The sequence below is a fragment of the Stegodyphus dumicola genome, chromosome 4, assembly GCF_044657685.1.
Source record: "Stegodyphus dumicola isolate Sdum_Otavi_A_Nest chromosome 4, ASM4465768v1".
NCBI classification, from domain to species: Eukaryota; Metazoa; Arthropoda; class Arachnida; order Araneae; family Eresidae; genus Stegodyphus; species Stegodyphus dumicola.
Window position 1 is genome coordinate 197550646 of NC_140771.1, and position 15129 is coordinate 197565774.

The window sequence follows — 15129 nt, forward strand, 5'->3', positions numbered from 1 at the left end:
TTTGCCTGCTTTAATTGCACACGGGAAGGCATTCTTGAAAACTTTTTTTTTTTCTGTATTCTGTGCTGTGAAACATCGAAGTAGCTTTAATTGCAGACGTTTAATTCCAGCATCGAGATAACATGTAACAGTTTTTCCGTGTTGATTTTTATATGCTTTAAGTTAGGCAAAAATACACAAAAATTTCAAAAAGACAGTGAACCAGCTTGTGACAAACATTTTCCAGAACATGAACCACCTCTGAAAAATACCTCTGAAACATAAATAAATATCGATAATGAACATCACCGTTCATGGCCATGCACACAGAAAACTAAAATAATCCTGAAAAGCCTGTCTTAGAGAGGGTTCATTATTCTTATATAATCTACAAATACTGAATTTTTATGTCAACTTCCTCCCCCTCTCTTTTTCGTGCGTGTATGTGTGATGTGATTGTAAGACTGGCATTAAAAGTCTTTGAAATCCTCCCCAGAATTCCTAATAAATTAATTACGCACTGATAAAAAGTAAGTCCGTTTTATGGTACTATTTGGGTCAATTAATATAGCATTGTATTCCTACACGAATGAAATTAATGGATTTTAAAATGAATAAAACATATGACTTGTTAAATTTTCGTCAAATAAAATTTGTTACATTTTTACGATTAAAAAAAAAGAGGCGGAAAGAAAGACCGGAGTTAGTGGTACACCTGGGGAAATGCGAGTGCGATAAGTCGTAGCTTATTACTATCATACTTTATTTAGAGCAGTGGTATTGGAAAATTAATAATGGGTCGCAAGATGAGTAAAAATCCTAAAAAATCTGAATTTATGGTACATAATTAAGGGTCGATGCTTTGATTGGGGTCGAAGAAATTATTTTTGGGGTCGTTTGCCATTTGTATGGATAGCTCTGCCATAAAGTTTGAATATCATTCATTTAGAGCATTTCCACAAATGCGTGAGGATATGATACTTTATCAGGCAATGGGTATATACAAATCAAATTTCTGCTTTATTCATCCATCCTGTAATTGTTTCTTATTACTCAGAAATTAGGGAGAAAGAAACAAAATTTTGAGGAATATTGGATTTACTGTTACGTACAATAAAAATTAACAACAGATCAGTGCTACATGTAGTACTTATCTCGAAAAGAGTGTGAAGTCATAAAAAACGTAATAATGAACCTTTTTGGCGAAGTTGTTTCTTTATATAATACATCTTTAATTTAGAAAGGAATATACTTGAGACACAATTTTGAGAGTAATAAAGAAGTTAGAGAGAATATAAATAAACATATATAGTTTTTGATTGTAAGATACTTAAGTCAAGAAAAATAAATAAATAAGTAACTAAAAAGGAAAGCTTCAACTAAAAAATAAATCAAAAAATGAAATAACTTTTCGATAAACTAAAAATAAAAGATAATAAGAATTAGGTAATGCCTTTCCAATCATTTTCCAACAATGCTTCTGGCAGTTTTATTTATACAATTTTGAAACTAAACTAAACGGGTGCACAGCAGACTAAAATAAACTACACTGTATAGAATTTAGGTTATATTAGGTTATTTGAATATGGCAAAGCTTACGTTCTATTTTTTAAGAGGAGAGAGACTTTCTGAGAGATATATCAGCTCATAGTCACATTACATGTGGAGAAAATCACGAAAATCTACTGTACAGTTAGCCCGTTTGCCTGACTCAGAGATCTTAACCACCCGGCTGCTGATAGGGCTAGAATTTAGGTACTAATCATTTTTTTTTTTTTTTTTTGACACGAACATATATAGAATCTCCAGTGTTAATAATGATCTAAAGAAAATTGTCAAAAATCAATGTTATTTATGCAGCACATTCAGTCTGAGCTATTATCATAGGAATAGAAAGCAGTAAAATATTAACTGAAATAATTATTAGGTGGAAAGATAAGAAGTTAATAAAAAGTAATATTTATGAGAAACTTTTTCTTACCACAAGAAGAGAATTTATCTTGTTTCACGGCAACTGATAAAACAGAACTGTGGTATTGAAATTAAAGGATTAAATTTAACATTTAAAGGTTAACAGACAGCAGTTTTTTCTCCAGTTGGTGGCAAAGGAACCTATAAAATAAATTAAAGAATTTCATCAGTAACAACGGAATATCAATTTCAGGTCTATACAAACTATGCATAACTTGATGAACTCGTGGAAGATTCCTGAAAAACTAAGCCAAAAAATACAAAACTGTTAATTAATTAAATAATCAGGGGATAAAGAAGTTGTGGAAATTTACCTGAAAAACTACATTAGGAGAATATACAGTAGTCTATTAGTTAAGTATTTTGAACTTCCCTTGTATCTTCGAATACCGACTGCACCCCCTTACTCAGGAATGGACCATTCCAACCATTAGACTTCATCTCCTTGTATGCAAGAAATGTAGACGTAGTTTTTTACACGCATTTTAGTACTTATGCGCGTATCTATAAATGTAGCGTTCGTAAGACATTTTATTGTTATGAAGTTGTGTCACGTCATATTTTCTAGAATGTCTAGCACGTCATACTTTCCAGAACGCGTATAAAATAGTAAACTTAAGTATTCTTTGTATTACTATCAAAATTAAGATATTTTTTTTACTTCAAATTTATAACGAGGTTCTTTAATCATCGGAAAATCTATATAAACATATTAAAATAAAAAACACAAACGTACCAGGTATCTAATACGTGTGTTTAGAAAAAATCTTAAACAACAACTACGCTGAAAATAATTATAAATTAAATGATTTTAAGAATAAAATAAAGATGTAAATTATTAAACATTGAGTTAAATGCTTTAAAATTTCTCAGTTTGTCAAGCAATTATAGTGATTAAATTTGCAGGATAAATAAAATAAATCTGTGGAATGGCAAAGCTCTAGAAATTAAACTAAAAGGATGTGAAAAATGAATTAAAAAAATCATTTCGTGACAAAGCTTTTTAGCGTTATTAGATGATATACAAATACTAACATCCCAGTCGAAAATCGAAAGTAAAAATCCTAAACGTACGTAACAAAAGGAACGTAAAAACTTTAGAGACTCGTTTAAGGACATTTCTAGCGTTAAAATTTATATTGAAGTCTCATACGTTACAAACCAGTTTAACACATGAAGAGTGCCACAGATTGGTAATCTAGAGTACAAACCAAACAAGTCCGTCAAAAATTCCAAATACAGAAGTTTTTTGTAACTAGAAATATTTACTCGTACATAAGTATGATGCGTCATAGTGTAATAGAACTGTAGAATTCAGAATTCTACAAAGAAAACGTATCTGAAATAGGGGCAAATATAAAACTATACAAAATTATATTTCTAGTTTTAAATAATTAATATGTAAACTACTGAAACTATGTAAATATTCCCTCTTCTCTTTATAGGTAAAATATATTATTCAGAATATAAATGGGTTTCTATATATATAAAATGGCCTTACACAAGTAAGTTTGATACTCTGAAGTTGTTTTACAAAAATTTAATATCACAGCTTAAGCAAAATTAATAAAATTTCATTTTATTTTAAAGAGGAGAGGTAAATGTTAATTTTCAACTATTGCATGCAGATTAACTAAAGGTATAAAAACCTTAACTGGATCATAAAACAACATAAAATTCAAACACTTTTAAAACCAAAAATGCACAATTTATCAACATACAAGAATAAAAACTTAGGTCACAAAATTGGGTAATAGAGTGGGAAACTTATACATTTATATACGTTTGGTGAGGTTGTTTGCAGCCGAAAAGGGAGGTGCGCAACTGCATGTTATAGCAGTTCTGTATACAAAATTTCAACGTTCTGAGGCTACTCGATTTGAGTTATATAAGATATATATGAACTATACATACGTTCGTACAAATGTCACGAAAAATTCCCTTTTGAATCAATTTAAAATCCATTTTAGAATCTGTTTTGGGGAAAAAGAGTCCTTTAGTCTGTCCTTACGTACAGATGTCAAGCAAAGACATTATTAAATTGCATTCGAGAGCTGTCAAAATGGATACTTTTGTTGTAGGGGGAAAATATCATTATGGAAACAAATTTTCATAATGATATATTCCCATAGTGTAAATATTAACATTTCTGAGGTGAGCTCCAAAAGAAATTTTGCATTTTAACATTTGATGCAGATGATAGTGAACAAATAATAAAGCGGCATTTGTAATGAAAGGTGTAAAATTTACGGCTTTGTAAACATTCTTATTAATTACGGTAACGGTATCAATTTTAATGTTTGCTGAAAGATATATTAAGAAGCGGAGATATTTCTTCAATGATCCACTTCAATGCGCAAGCAATGGGTTTTTATAATATGGAAAATTAAATGCTGTGTTTTATACCCTCTGGATTGAAAACAACTTCAGTTTTAGCCTCCGACTCAGGAGAGAGAGAGGGGGTGGATTATGCATACAGGATGACTCTTTTAAATAGAAGTTGTCATATGTAATTATTTACAGATCTGCAATGAAGTACACAAAGATAGACAACGCATTTGACAAACTGAATTAATGATATAATTTTTTAAAATTTTGTTAGCAAAAATCTGAAATTACGAATTTATTTTATTTATTTATTTATATCTATAATTAGAATATATCAAGGGTGGGACGGATGAAGCACCTTGCCTGAAATAGGTACAAAAATTAAACACTAACATTAAAGTTTAAAATTTGTAACACATCTCTAATTAATTGCAAAGTCTGTCTTACAAGATATTTATTAACCGGCCTTTGTTTTTGCAATCTTTGATTGTAATCATATACTTCCAGTTACAGAAGTGTTTTAAAGGATTAAAATATCCATGTTTTTGGCAATGTCAAATTAAAAAAATAATTAATTTTCGAAAAATAACGAAATCTAACTTTTAATGACATCTTCCGTTTCCTTACGCCCAAAAGAGCATTTTTTTTTAACATTCTGTGTATTACCTTCATTTATTAAATATCATGTTATTAGCACTTAAACTATAAAATTCAGTTCAAGAGCAATATCGCAAAATAATATTAAAAGGAGCATATCTTTAGAATTTCCGATACACAGTCTCGAACGCTGGAGATAAATTCTCCCCCCCCCCATACAGTGTTGACATTGCTCGCTTTGAAATCTTTGAGTTTGTTAATCAAAAATTTATTAAAGTTTTACAATATATGAAATAGATAATAAAACATATTCCAAGTTCAGGCTACCAGATGCCCATATTCGGGTGGAAACGTACGTTATTCAAAATTGGATGTCTCTAGGTACCGTTGTTTTATCCCAATGCGAGAAAGATACATACATTTATGCAGATTCTTCCTTAAATATAATGCAGGGCTCTAATATTTGGTGGCAACAATTTGAAAAGTGAACCAACATTTACAGTGAATCAACGTAAAATGCCAAAACGAAATTAATAGTCATTCTGGGCAAATTGCCTCTTTGGACTAAATAGAAGAAGTTCCACTCCCGTACGACAAAAACTGGTCGACATATTTAATTTCAAAATTTGCAACTTTTGAGGCCATTTTCAACTTGCCTTGAGAAATCAGTTAATTAAGTTAGAATAATTCGAGGAAATAAGTTCAAATGAAGTGTCGAAAATAATTTGTACAATTTAGTAGGCTATGTGAGTTATCTGCTGTCAACATCAGATTTTTTTAACAGGGATAACTAGCATAATTTCATGGTATTTATGACAACGTAAAGTGAGTATTTATGGGATTTATGAAAAATTAATCTCATGAACAAATTTGGTGTGTAGAGTTCAAGTTCGAGTACCACGCACACGTTTTCTGTAGAGAACTTTATCATTTATCTATGTTTATATCTAGAAATATTCCACCTCCTCTTTATTAGCTTTAATTTTGAAATGTATGAAAAGGTATAAATCATTTTTACTCTTATTCAAACGTATTTTATCAAATGGCATTAAGAAAATTAACTTCAGTAGTTTTTTTTAATTATCTATTTCTTTCTCTAACTTCCATTTCTAACTTTTTAATGATTATACAATTGAGGCTGAGGGGAGTTGAATTTCGAGAGAGGTACCCCGAATTCCAAAAATTCGTGAGCAGCCATTTCGATCGTTCTCATCTTCGTACGACTTTTATCAGCCAAGATATTAACTAAAAACTTAGAAAACGATAATTTTCGCTCTCACGTTTCAGAGTGGCAACAGTCTTGCAGGCTGGTGATAAAAATATACTTTATTTCGAGAAATGGTTCCACTGCTCGCTTTCAAAGCTTAGAGTTTGTTGATTTTTGATTAACAAACTCAGGGATTTCAAAGCAAGTAATGGCAACGTTGTACAGGGGAAAAAACAGTTTTTTTTCCAGCGCGCGAGACTGTGTATAGGAAATTCTACAGATATGCTCATTTTAAAATTATTTTGCGATATTGCTGTTGAACTGAATTTTTATGGTTTAAGTGCGAAGAACATGACGTTGTATACATAAAGGTAACACACAAAACGTTAAAAAAACGCCCTTTTGGACGTAATTTAAAATTTGAAACCTTTCAGATTTTGTTTATTTATTTATTTTTTGTCAGAAAGCAGATTTCAAACTTATTTCAATTAAAATATTTAATATTAAGTAATTGGTTTTCATTTATTATCTTTTTTGTACAAAATATTAAAAATATTTTAAGATTCGTATTCGAGAAAATTTAGGATTCAATACGTCTCTAATTTAAATCACTCTCCTCAAAAATTTTAAGTTTAAATAAATTAGCATCAATCCATAAAAATACCCTTTTTCTAATTTTGAATTTGTTAATAACGGCACTTTCACATATCTAGGTGCGAATACATGAATTTCTACAAAAGTTTTTCCATAATTATACTAATTAAAAAAAAAACATTGTATGAAGTGCACTCCATTGAGAAAAACATTTTTTGCAGCTATTTATTTTCAAAAATAGTTTTTTTTAATCATCATTGCTTCATGTTATTTTATTTTTTGCGGTCATAATGAATTAAACGCAAACTGTTATCAGAACGTAAAAGAGCATTCTTTTTATTCAGTTGTTTGCGGTTAGAGACAAAAAATTTTGAACACGAGTTTTATTAGGTGTACGGCTATCGTAATACGAGAACACAATCACTAGATAAATGTTTAACCACGGATAATTGAGACGTTTAATTTTGGGCGTATCCAAAATGTAATCCCGGTAATTAAATAAATGTTATTATCGTATTATTGCATTTTATGATCTCTTCTTTGAGCACGAAACCACAAAACTTTGGTCGAATTTTTCCCCCTCATACTCCGTGCTCTTGAAAAAAGAAGTTTCCTTTCTTTTTTTTTTAATCTTTCCAACAGTAAAAACTTTTTTTCTTCTCACTTTTTTTTGTTTTGTATTTAACGAAGCATGAATTGAGGATGCTGAATTGGTAAACTTTCTTTTAATCAAAATTAATCAATGTAAATCTTCATATTCAAAATTTTTCTCCATGGAGAGGCAATACTAACTGGATTGTTTAGTTTTTATTTCCGAGAACCATAATTTGATGAAATTGGCTGTGCTGTTATAAATGTCTTATTTGTGAATATCATATTTTCTGCAGTTAACTTATTTTACTTGTAAATAAAAATATAAGTTAAATTATGATTATGCCATATGCATTATATTTTAGTTTGAATTTCTCTGTGTATTAAGGGCTGATGTAAAGTTTAAAAATTCTTCAACTTTCTTCAGAACCATCGTCCAGATAATAGAAGACAGAATGAAAGACTAACGAGAATTGGAAAACTGAAAAAGGAAAGATCCAACATTGCTAGAAGTTTTCTATTTGAAAACAGATACATTTCAAGTTTCATTTTAACCCAGACATACTGAGTGTTGAGTTGTGTTGAGTAAATTTGCAGCCCTGTAAATAGATTAAGTGTTTAGTTCAGTTACCGCCAAGTTTCTGACAATGTTATTAGTTTTACACAAACATAAAATAAAAATCTTGTATCAAAGCAAATTCAAAATAAAATAACTGCAACCTGTAGATTCAGACTGCCATCTGATACCTCAAAAAGAATTAATCACTAAAAATTTAAAAGATTTAAATTATACTGTGAAAATTTTAGGTTTCACAAATGGAGACCAAAATATTAAGGTAGGTATCATATGAACAATTTAGGAATTTATAAAGGGGATTAAACTAAATTTATTGCATTAGAAACAAATGTATTTATCAAAGAATAGGGTACTGCATTGGGATTGTTTCTTTATATGTGCAATACAATCAGAAACCCATTAACCAGGATGCGGAGTAACCAAGCCCAGTCGAAAAAAAGATAATTTTTTTTTACTGCGGAACAATAAAAAAAATTACGATTAGCAGTCTAAAACAAGATTATCTACGAGAAACTGCAAAAAGCAGAAAAAATGGTGTGAGATAATAACACTGAAAGCAGATGTTATGGTATTTGAGAGTTGTTTTTATTCAAAACTTTATGCAATTAAATTGTTCATAATTCGGAACATATTAATATTATATAATGCAAAATAAAAGGTTCTAACCTATTTTTATACGAGTTTGATTTCAACAACATTATTTAAATTCTCTTCTAGGTGTTGTTTTTTTAACACAATTTATAGCTTACTTTCTTCTCTTCTAATGATATTTATTCTCATTTAACTTTCGTGACTTAATGTATTTATTCATCACCCTGTAAATAGAATACTGAAACAATGTTCATACTGTAGTAGTTCGGTCTTTCTCTACAGTACCTGGATTTTTGTATTTTCACGAAATTCAGAATTTTCCTTCCTGTCTCTAGTAAATGGTTTACAACAACGTAAACTTCAAATTCAACAATTTTCAGGCCCATCAGCGGCCGAGCGGTAAAGACGCTGAACACTGGTTCGGTCCGAGGTTCGAATCTCGTGGACGGGCTGGCTGCATGGGCGTTTTCGCGGTTTTCCCCATGTGTAATGCGTATACAAGCCAGTTTCCCTTAGAAAGTTCTCCACGAAGGCGTCCCTCCCTTTAGGCAGACAGCCTTCGTGTGCTTTGCCATAATTGAATAATACCAATACCAAGAATTTTCATGCAGTCCAAGTACGAACTACGAAAAAAAATCCTCGTTTTAGAAATCACTAGTTGTGTGTTGGCTGAAACAATATTTATTATTAAATTTGTGATCCACCAATGGTTAAGTGGTAAAGTCGTTGAACAGTTGTCGAACTGGGCAAACGGGTTAGCTGTAAGATTCCTTTTCACGATTTTCTTCATGTGTAATTTACACTCATGTCCATAAATAAAGGATAATGCAAAATCAGGCAAAGGAAGAGATAGAAACAAATTTGACTTATTTATGAAGCTTATTTATTAAACAAAAGGTAAAGAGCAAAAAAAGATGCTATATGTTTGATATTATTAAAAAAAATAGCGATTTTTAATCCCTGGAGCAAATTACAAAAAAAAAAAAAAACCCTATTTACAAAAAACCAATATTACATGGTTGGTACGATTGTTAATACATTGTATGTCTCCTAGACGATGCAATACAGTCCGTACAACGCCTAAGTATGCTGAGTATCAAATTACCGATCTGATCTTGGGGGGATATTACACCACTCAAAAAGCAATGCTCTCCGAAGTTCCGGTAGACACGTAGGAGGAGGTTGACGGGCGGCAATTCGTCGGCCAAGCATGTCCCACACGTGCTCTACTGGATTCAAGTCCGGTGAGAATGCTGGCCAGTCCATACGGGTGATATCCTCCGATTGAAGGCATTCGCTTACGATGTTTGCACGGTGAGGACGGGCGTTGTCATCCATAAACACAAATTGTGCGCCCATGGCGCCCCGAAACAAGCGTACATGTTGTTCCAGAATGACGTCCCGATAGATTTGGCTTGTCATGGTTCCAATTTGAACATGCAGGTCAGTTCTGAAACCCAGAATAATTCCACCCCGAACGAGCACTCCTGCACCACCGTAACGGTGTCATTTAGTGATGTTTTCTTGGTGGTAACGGGTACCTGGAGCTCTCCATATGAAAGTTCGGCGAGAATCTGACTGCAAGCTAAACCTGGACTCGTCGGAAAACATCACAGAAGATCACTGCTGCGATGTCCACAATGCATGCTCTCTACTCCAGGCTAACCGCAGGCAGGCGACAGTGAGTTGCAGTACGTGGAAAGCATCTGACAGGTCTACGAGCATATAGACCAATCTGCCCTAAGCGTCTGTACACGGTCTGCCTTGAAATTGTCGTACCAGTGGCTGAAGAGAGCTGATGAGACAGGTCTGAGGCTGTGCTCTGCTTGTTTCTTTTGGCAGTAACTGACAAATACCGGTCCTCATTCGGCGTTGTAACTCTGGGGCGACCTGTGCTGTAACGTCTACTCACATTACCATCATCTTGGAATCTCTGCCAAAGCCTGGAGATGACACTCTGGGCAATTCCAAGTTCGTCTCGTACTTCCAGTTGGGTACGCCCACATCCCAGACGGCCGATAATTCTACCACGTAAAAAATCATCCAAATGCGTCCTTTGTGTCATAACTATTCTGTTATTGCACTGAAATGCTTATAAAGCGCCTGCGAACAATTTTACTTTTTTGCCTGTATTCCTTGTATATCACTCTCTTACACTCTCGTCATTGTGACGTACCATCGGTGTCATCTGGTTACTTCCTGAAATTTGCATATGATTCTTGAAGATTTGTGTAGTGATTTTACAGGTGATATATTTATTTTAGAGCTCGATTTCCGCGTGACTCCGAATTATCCTTAATTTATGGACATGAGTGTAGATCAAAGCTCTTAGAAAGCTCCCCACGAAGGCATCATTCCCGTTAAGCATATAACCCTTGTGTACTTTGTCATAATCAAATGAACCAAACCTATAACATTTGTGGCTGATTCCATGAAAATGCTAAACTAAGTATATCTCTTCAAATTTTACATGCATATGTACGGAATGGCATTACATTTAACTTAGCGAAAGTATACTGAACGTATCGTTACTTGGAATTAGTGTTTTAACAAGAAAAAATAAAAAGCTATATTTTATGTTTACAATACTCTCCTATTGCCAATGCTAAAACTGCTTTCAGAATATTCTTCATCTTGGGAGACTTTATAACAGAAAGAATACATCTAGGATCAGTACTTACGGTTATAAAGCCTGTAATTAATTTTTTAACATTCTGCACGGGTTTTGGTTATAAATGATAAAAGTCAGAAGCAGAACGGCGAAAAGCAGGAGATTATTAAACCGTTTCAGAAATAACCTTACTTGTGTTGTAAAACAACAATGAGAAACTAAACAGTTGCATAAAATTTATTTTGGTACGTTAAGGTAGTTAAACATATCTGTCCCAACTCATACTAATAGAGCGACATGTTTTGTAGTAAATATATGTAAATATTCGTGTTTATTTGACTGCACGTTTTGTGTTTTCGTTGTTTTATAGTATTGTGTATTTTTATTTACTTATTTGTTTATTTTGTGCATTGTGTGTAAACTTTTACAGTGTACTTTTGTTTAAACGATCTTGTAAACGCCTATTGTGTCTGTAAGTGCGTCATCGTATATGATATTGTAGACCATGTAATTCTGAACTGATAGACGTTTGAATTCTGATAACTAAATTAGAATCTTAGATATGGACGGAAATTCTCTTGACTGGTAATTTTATCTCCCGTTGGTGACATTCTGCAAGTTTTCGACAAAAAAATTGCTTTAGACAACTATGTTTGCAGCCTTCAGTCTGTTAATTTATTGATTCAGTTCAAAATCCTGCATTCTAACTAAAATTTAGACTGTGCTCTATCAGTCTGTCAGTGATGCTGTTAGCATTTTAAAGAGAATCTGTCCTATTACCTATCGCTAGTAGCACGATAGGGAATCTATTCCTATTCCCTATTAGCGATAGGGAATAGGAATTTTTTAATAGAATTTGAATAGTTTTTTTTCACCTTGAATTAGCTATTCATAGCTATTACTTTACATGAACTGTGATTTTTTTTCATAAAGGAAGGCTTGATTAAGGAGATCACGATGAAACGTAGCCAGTAACAATATGCTGGTTTTAACAAGCTTCTATTTTGTTATTGCTTATTAGTAGTTCTAATCATTTGTTCCCCAAATTCTTATATTAATATCTTTCTTGCTCTTTTAAAAAGTTTAAAAGGATCATAAATATTTCAGTAGTCTTCAGTTTCTCCAGGTATCGCAAGTACCAGCTCGTAGCACAACATAAAAAGGCTTTTGTAAGACGACCGCTCAAGGTGTTTTATTTCTTTTTGGACTTCTGCGAAGATAGTCCTATCAGAGAGGTGATGTTCAATCTGTGTTTATTTTATGTTCTCAAAAATACTGGTTGCTTTCAGAGATCGCCTTAGGAAGGTAACAGGATCTCCTTTGCGCAATCGCAAACGGGGCTTGTACTTCGAATCTCCATTCTATGAGGGATCTCTAAATTCTTTTACAGTGTTTAAAGTACGTCTTTTTTTTTTTTTTTTTTTTTTTTTTTTTTTTTTTTTTTCAGTTATAGGTTTTAAAAATATAAAATTAGAAAAATAGAAGCAAATATTTGTTTATTTATTTATTTATTCAAAATTTAAGAACATTAGACTGCAGACTCGCATTGTCATTAACAACAGATAGCGTTCAGCAAGCTTCCATTTGTGACTACTACATAGAGTCCGAGGTTCGAGGTTCGATATTTTCGCTTACCGTAGACTTGATTTTATTCTTGATTACTAGAGGCGCGCCGTAAATAGACTAGAAGGATTCGGTTAGTCCCTGAGTATTTTAGGTATAAACACTTTGAAATACATTTTTACTTAAGACTCAAAAGCGTCAAAACAAACATCATTTTACTTTTTTTTTTAGTTCCAAGGGGCAATTTGCCCTAAAGGACTATTAATTTTGTTTTGGCATTTTGCGTTGAAAACTATAAACGGCGAATTACTTTTAAAACTGTTGCCATCAAATATTATCGCCCTGTATTATATTTAAAGAAATTAAATAATGAAGAATCTGCATGAATGTATGTATGTTTCTCGCATTGTGATAAAACAACAGTACATAGAGCCATCAAATTTTAAATGACGTAATCCTCCTACGAATATGGGCATGTGGAAGATCAAATATGAAATTTGGAATTTGTTTTATGATCGATTTCATATTTTGAAAAACTTCCATATTTTGTAACAAATGTTTGGCTAACAAACTCAAGGAGTTCAAAGCGAGCAATGGCAACGTTGAACAGAAAAAACATTTTTATCTCCAGCGCGTGAGTCTCTGTATCGGAAATTCTAAAGATATGCTCATTTTAAAATTTTTTTGCGATATTGCTATTGAACTGAATTTTATGGTTTAAGTACAAAGAACATGGTATTTAATAAATAAAGGTAACACACAAAATGTTAAAAAAACGCCCCTTTGGACGTAATTTACAATCTGAAACCATTCAGATTTTATTTATTTTTTTAACTCACGCAACATTCGAGTATAGTCGTGTTTTCACGAGACTCGGAGAAGCTCGAGTTGCGTCGGCTCTATAAGAGGAAGGATTAGTTGGCTTTCACCTATCCTCATAGCTAACTTACACAGGCTGTTAACTATTTCGGTAGGTCATAAGAAATTTAAATTTTTTCATGGCTCTTATAAATAAAAATAAGCTAACTTTCATTGCTATGTTTTATTTCGTGTTCATGAAAGCTTCTTATGGTATGTAAAAGAATTCGAAGTAAAATATTCTGACGTAGTAGTTCTAAGTATAAAGAGGGAAGCCGCACAAAGCGTCAAACAAGCCACACAAGTTATAACGGAGCATGTGCAAACAAATAACTTTTGAAGCCGTTTTTATGATAGTATGCTGATCAGCTGTCAGCATCATAACCCTCATAATTTTTGTGGTAATATATTTTCAAAAGACAGAAAAATAACGAACTCTGTTAAGTCCCCCCTTTTTCCTGCGTTTATTCAAGATAAATTGGCATTCTCTTTCTTTCTGTTATATTTATTTATTACTTTTCATTTTTGAATTTGTAACTTTATTTTATTTTTTTTTTAATTTATTTTTGTGTGTGTTGTTTTACAGAATTTTTTTTACTTACCTCTGTAAGTCTTATGTAATTCTATGTGGTGCACAAATGATTACTTCCTCTCTTTATTGAAGTGATTTTCCTCTCTTTATAGCAACAAAAGCATTAATATAAGAATTTGGGGAACACATGATTAAAACCTAAGCAATAACAAAATAGAAGCTTATTAAAACTAGCATGTTGTTTTTGGCTACGTTTCATCCTGATCTCTTCAATTAAGAAAATTTTCAGGAAGAAATTTACACTTTAGGAAAATAAATCACAGCTTATGCAAAAGTAATAGCTATGATTGACTAACTCAGGGATAAAAACAGCGGTAGGGAAAAGATAGATTCTCTTTAAATAGCTAGCAACATCATTGACAGTATGACAGAGTCTAAAACTCAATTATATTCTTTTTATAAATTTTTCAGCATATTAATGATTATACTGATTAGTCAACTTATACTGTTAGGTTTTGTATTCAAAATGCAATAAATCCTATAGTGGCGACCATCTCCCTTAGGTAACCACTTCTAAAACTGACTAATATTCAATCAAATACTTTACATAATTTGTACCAGTGACGTATACTTTATTAAAAAAAAGTAGAGTCCCTCAAATAGAAATTTTTCTTAATTTTCCAGTTTTGTAAATCGGGTACGGAGAGTATAATATTTCTACACGTAAACGGTCACCTCAAGGGTTTATTGTAATTTTCAACGAATAATATGCTTCCAAAAGAGCAGAAATCGACACTGAGAAGAAAATTCGATAACTATTTTACAGAACTACAGAGGGTGTTTACACATTTTTGTAAAGATTTGGATTTTCTCTATGAATTTAATTATTAATTTAAAGTGCAAACGTGACTGTCATCAAACTGAAATAAGGTTTAGTTATGGTCTGCAGCATTAAAAATATTCTTTCTTTAAAATATAGCTGAATAGTAAACAATAAATCAAAGGCTATATTTTTGCGCTGTCCGAAGAGAAATACTCCTATTCTATTATTAAAAAAAAGATGTGAAAAGCATGGTTTTAGTATTTCTACACGTAAAATAAATGACATAATTACTATGAAAGAAAAGAAA

General features: G+C 32.0%; 2 long non-coding RNA genes across 2 annotated transcripts in view; one reads left to right on the forward strand and one right to left on the reverse strand.

Moving 5' to 3' along the window:
- Positions 1-15129, forward strand: part of LOC146997792 (uncharacterized) — a 165191-nt gene that overhangs the window by 147944 nt on the left and 2118 nt on the right. The window lies entirely within an intron of this gene.
- Positions 1-15129, reverse strand: part of LOC118190301 (uncharacterized) — a 176591-nt gene that overhangs the window by 78150 nt on the left and 83312 nt on the right. Inside the window, exon 2 of the long non-coding RNA XR_004758409.2 lies at positions 1961-2091. This is a non-coding gene — a long non-coding RNA (uncharacterized LOC118190301). The remainder of the gene's footprint in view (positions 1-1960; positions 2092-15129) is intronic.